Raw genomic sequence first — 6364 nt, forward strand, 5'->3', positions numbered from 1 at the left:
TGCATAACACTCTGCCATTAATTGCTAATATTTCAAGTGGCTTGAAGGGTCAGCTGGTCTTTAGTTGTTCCTATTATGATCCCAGGTTAGGTTAAGTCTTTGTCAGACTATCACCATTGCTTTGTTGTGATTACTTCCATAAACCAAGCCCTCAAAAACCATCCCAAATGATTAGTATTTTTTGATCTGTTTGAACTAAAAAAGATAATAGAGAAAGCATCTAGTAACATACCCAGCACATAGTAGGTGCTTAATAAATGGTAGATATTAACATAGTAAATAATTCTCCAAACACAGTGGTTCACACCTGTAATCCCAACACTTTGGGAGGCCAAGGTGGGTTGATCACCTGAGGTCAAGAGTTCAAGAGCAGCCTGGCCAACATGGTGAAACCCCATCTCTACTAAAAATACAAAAATTAGTGGGTATGGTGGTGGGCACCTGTAATCCCAGCTAATTGGAAGGCTGAGGCAGGAGAATCACTTGAACCCAGGAGGCAGAGGTTGCAGTGAGCCGAGATTGCACCATTGCACTCCAGCCTGGGCAACAAGAGGAAAACCCTGTCTCAAAAAAAAAAAAAGTAAATATTCTTTCTTTTTGATTTGATCATTCATTACCAGAGTCGTGAGATGTGCACTGATGCAGTAAGTTTTCTTTCCTCTCTTAGATGCCTGCAGTCCATCATCTCTAACATCCACTTACTCTTTCATTCATTCATGCCACACACACAGTCGTACAGCTCTGTGCCAGGCACACATTTTCTCTAGATATTGATTCCCAAGGAAATCTCTCTCTTGGAGATCCCCAATGCACATATTAGAGGCTCTGAGAAGTTTTGTAAGGAATGGATGGATAGATAGATAGATACAAATGACAAATAGAGGATGGATAGATAATAGATAGATGGGAAATAGAGAATAGATAGATAATAGATGGATAGATAGGTAGATAGACAGATGATGGATTAACTTTTAATATTTTCCTTACTTATGGACCCCTTTTCTCATGGTCACCTATTACCATCCCAGCACAATGGTGTTCTGAGGAACACACTCTGGGAACAGTGTAGGACTACACCTGACACACTGTAGCACACTCCTGACCAAGAGTCTCTCCTTGAGACTCTCCAAACTCTAGCCAGGCCCTCTGAGCCCTTCCTCTACGAGGCCTCAAGCTTGGACTAGCAAGACTTGAGCAAACACTAACCTAGTTTCTAACAGCTCAGCCATATCCCTAGGACAACTCCAGCTTCCTTAAAGTGCCTGCCTGAGAAAACTCCAGGTTGCCAAAAGAAAATACTGTTTGTTCCGGTAACACCTGAGGACAGGGCCTGTCTCCCAGTCTCTGTGGGAGGGTAGGCGCCTACCTTCGATAAGAGCTAGTTAACAAATCCAGATGGATTTCGCACAAACAAACCTCTTTCCCTTTTTTTGTAATTTTTCATTTCTCTGACTCAGCTGAGCCCGCAGTCGCCCCTCCCTACTCCAATCTTCCTTTAAAATTTGTACCTCCGTACAAATCAAAGTTGAGTTCACACCCAACCTTCTTCCCTGTGTCAATAGTGCAGAGTAGTTAACCCCTTTCTGAGGTTTTAGGTTTTGTGGTTTCGGTTACCAGCAACTGTGATCTGAAAATATAAAAGGAAAAAATTCAGAAATAAACAATCCATGAGCTGTAAATTTCATGTCCATTCTGGGTATCATGATGAACTCTCAGGCCATTCTGTGCTTTCTGTAGCTGGATGTGAATCATGCCTTTGTCCAGGGTGTCCACATTGCCTGTGCCACCCGCCCATTAGTCACTCAGTAGCAATCTGGGTTATCAGATCAAAAAACCAGTATATAGGTGATATGGTTTGGCTGTGTCCCCACCCAAATCTCATCTTGAATTCCCACATATTGTGGGAGGGACCTGGTGGGATGTAATTGAATCATGGGGGCGGGTCTTTCCCATGCTGTTCTCATGATAGTGAATAAGTCTCACGAGATCTGATGGTTTTAAAAAGGACAGTTTCCCTGGACAAGCTCTCTTCTCTCTTTGCCTGCCACCATCCATATAAGACGTGACCTGATCCTCCTTGCCTTCCACCGTGATTGTGAGATCTCCCCAGCCACAGGGAGCTATAAATCTATTAAACCTCTTTCCTTTGTAAATTCCCCAGTCTCTGGTATGTCATTATCAGCAACGTAGAACTAATACAGTAGGGTTTGATACTATCTGTGGTTTCAGGCATCCACTAGAGGTCTTGGAAGACATCCCTCCATATAAGAGAAAACCTCTGTATTACTGATTAAGATCTGTTCATACCACATTAACTGGCGTCTGGCTTTGTTTATCTCTGCCATTTCACCTAGTTCTCCACACGTGAAAAGCCCTCAGGGAAGACTCATTAAAGTTGATACTGGAGGATCTAGTTAATGCAATGAGTTCTAAGTGAGATCTGAGACTACCCGGTATCCAAAAAGCAGGAACCAGGTATGTTTTGTCCACAACAACAAATTCTAGAACTGGCCTTAGAGTCCCACAGTTGTGACTAAAATCCCAGCTGGTCCATTTAAGGTCATTGTGACACCAACTTCTCTGGGTCTCAGAGGTCCCAGTGAGGATTAACTGAGATAATGCTGAGGAAAACCAAAGCCTCCCCTGAGATATTTGCAAATGCTTTATTCTCACAGTTGCTTTTGCCTATGCCTAGCTACTCAGCCTGTGCATCACAGTCTGTCCCCCAAGACACAGATAAGGAAATTGGCCTCTCCTTTCATTGGAGAGAGAAAGAAGGCAGGGATAAAAAGTTTAACCAGGCACACCTATAATCCCAGCACTTTGGGAGGCTGGAGTTCAGGAGTTCAAGACCAGCCTAGGCAACATAGTGAGACCTCCTCTCTACTAAAAATCAAGAAAATTAGCTGAGTGTGGCGATGCATACCTGTGGTCTCAGCTACTCGGGTGGATGAGGTGGGAGGATCACTTGAGACCAGGAGGTCAAGGCTGCAGTTTGCCCCACTGCATTCCAGCTCGGGCAACAGAGCGAAACCCTGTCTCAAAAAAAGAAAAACAAATTTAACCATGCTGGGCATCATGGCTTACACCTGTAATCCCAGCATTTTGGGAGGGTGAGGTGGGCAGATCCCTGAGCTCAGGAGTTCAAGACCAGCCTGGCCAACACGGTGAAACCTCATTGCTACTAAAAATACGAAAATTAGCTGAGCATTTAATCCCAGCTACTCAGGAGGCTGAAGCATGCGAATTGTTTGAACCTGGGAGGTGGAGGTTGCAGTGAGTCAAGATTGTGCCACTGCACTCCAGCCTGGGTGACAGAGAGGCTGCATCTCAGAAAAAAAAAAAAAAATTAACCAGAGGAGGCCAGTAATTTTTTCAAGCCCTTGCATGCACATGCGCGCACACACACACAGCATTTTTATAGATTTTTTCCAAGCATGAGATGAAACAAAGGAGCAGTTACACGGCAAGAATGAAAATAATCCAGATTAAATATCAGACACCCTGTTCTTTAAGGGTTCCTCTCCTCACACAACCTCAACAAAGCTGTGCATTCCCCTTTGCTCTCTCCTCATACTTGTATGTGGAGCCAGTCAGCTCTCCACACCCTCAACCCCCAGATTTGATTCCAGGGCTCCCAGCTCTCCATAGGACTTTCCAAGAGAAGGCCTCATTAATAGGCAAATATGCTCTCAAATAGTGAGGTTTTCCTCTGCCTAAGCCTCCACCTAAACAGATCCCAAGAAAGCCAACTTCAAGTCCAAATACGGCCCATAAGAAGGCAGCTGGAGTGTAAAGCAGGTCTCCCCAGTCTCCAATCATTCAAACATGAGCTGCACCAGCTTCCCCACACATCACACACTCATACCGTGTCTGCTAGAACGATACTGCTGGAAAGATGCTTGTGCCCTAATTCCCAGAACCTGTAAATATGACACCTTACATGGCTAAAGGGACTTTACAGATGCGATTAAATTAGGATCTTGAAAAGGGGAGATGATCCTGGATTTCCTAGGTGGGCCCAACGTAATTATAAGGTTCCCTATTAGAGGGGAGGCAGGAGGGTCAAACTCAGAAAAAGCAGGTGTGCTGTGAGGACAGGGCCCTAAGCCGAGGAAGGCAGGCAGCCTATAAAAGCTAGAATAGGCAAGGACTCAAATTCTCCCCTGGAGCCCCTAGAAGAAAAGCAGCCCTAACAACACCTTGATTTTAAGCCTTCTGTTTTTGCTTTTTGAGATAGAGTCTCACTCTGTTGTCCAGGCTGGAGTGCAGTGGCACAATCTTGGCTCACCGCAACCTCCACCTCCCAGGTCTATGCCGTCCTCCTGCCTCAGCCTCCCAAGTAGCTGGGATTGTAGTCACTAGCCACCACAGCTGCTAATTTTTTGTATTTTCGGTAGAGATGGGATTTCACCATGTTGGCCACACTGGTCTTGAACTCCTGAGCTCAAGTGATCCACCCACCTTGGCCTCCCAAAGTGATGGAATTACAAGTGTGAGCCACTGTGCCCAGCCACCATGATTTTAAGACTTCTGGCCTCTGTAACTATATGATGATAAATTTATATTGTTTTAAACCAATAAATTGGTGATAATTTGTTACAGCAGCAATAGGAAGCTAATACGCTAAGTACATTACATTATGTAGTGTATTTTTCAGGTAATGTTTAAATCTGTCCACTTTTTATGCATTGTCTACTTTAGCCTCATCCTCACAATAATATCCATGGATTCGTGGTTTTGATGTGGTTGCCATATATTTTCCTCGAAATAAACAAATGTTATTAAATAGGAAGCGTTCACCTGTGTCCCACCCCATACCTCCAGTACATCTGCCAGAGGGCACACTGTGGATCCGACTTTGGAAAACTCTGGTGCAAAGGGACACTCAGGGCCCTTAAGATGGGAGACCAGAGTTCCATGCCTGGCTCTTCCACTAATGGCTTTAAATGGGTCATTTTGAAACTCCTGCTCCCTAGCACTCTCCTCTGTACTGGGGTTCCATAGAATAAATTCCTGTTGGACCCCAGCCTTCTGCTGTCCACCAGGATTATCCAGGACAGTAGGTGGCTGAGCAGGAGGTCAGCCAAAGGTTTCCACACCCTGGGCCCTTAAACCCATTCCTCTTACCTGAGCTCTCCAGCCCCCTGCCCCCTCCACCACGCCCTCACCATACAATGGAGTCAGGAAGATGAAGTTTAGAGCAATAACAACCTCTCGCTCCACTCCTCTTTTTCCCTCCAAACCATCTATGCATTAAGCTTAGTTGACATCAAAGAAAACAAGCTGCTTCACATGTCCCTCCACACCCCATCGGTCAGTCTGACTCACGCTCCCATAGAGAGATGATCAGTCAACCAATCCAGTGTGGTTTAACGGCAGGAACACTACGGTAAAAGTTCAAAAATCTGGTTTAAGTGATCTTAGCTTCTCTGATACTCAGTTTCCTCATTGGTAAACATGGAAAATCTTACTTAGCTCAAACTATGAGTATGAAGATTGAGTGGAATTACATAGGCTTGATCTCACAGCACCAAGCCTGATACATAGCAGGTATTCAGCAAATGTCACCTGAGTCTAAAGTGGAATCAGTAACCATTTCCGAAGTGTGCAGAGGTGATGGACGCTTTACAGGAACTCCCGATGTGTGATGGCCGGGCACAGACCTTTTCCCGTGGTTGGTGAACACTCAAGTCTACACTGCTGCCGTGGTGACTGCTGCTGTTTGCATGTGTTGTTGTTTGAAGGTGGACTGGGTTTTCACGATGTTGCAAACTTGGTGATGTTTAGGAAGCATCCACTATTACATTGGTGCAAAAGTAATTGTGGTTTATGCTATAGTTTTTAATGGCAAAAACCGCAATTACTTTTGCACCAACTTACGACATTTTTGAACCTGTTTCCACTTCTGTGAAGTAAGCCAGAGCAATGAGGGGAGTAATGGCGAGGGGAAGAAGACAGGAAGGGAGGGCGAGAGGGAAAGGCAAAGTGAACAGTAGCAGGTCTCCAGTGCTTGAGGTGACTTATCGATCTCAGTTCCACTCACAGGGCTCAGCAGAGGCCCTGCTAGGAAAAGAAAATTGAACCGAGATTCCCACGCTGGTTTTCCAAGAGGGATTTTCTCATTGGCTGCCAATGCCTGCCCCCTTGTGGAAATTCTTCAAACTGCATTTTTTTTTTTTTTTTTTTTTTTTTTTTTTTTTTAATGCCAGGACACTTAGAAAGGTTTTCAATGAGAAAATGCTTTAAGCTTCCAGAGGTTCCCCGTTGCCGGCAAGATAAAGACCACCTGACAGATTCATGCTACAGCTCCTGTCCACGAAGACACCACCCCTCCATGCACTCTCCGCCAGCACTTTATCCT

This window comes from Saimiri boliviensis, chromosome 3, assembly GCF_048565385.1.
Source record: "Saimiri boliviensis isolate mSaiBol1 chromosome 3, mSaiBol1.pri, whole genome shotgun sequence".
Lineage (NCBI taxonomy): Eukaryota > Metazoa > Chordata > Mammalia > Primates > Cebidae > Saimiri > Saimiri boliviensis.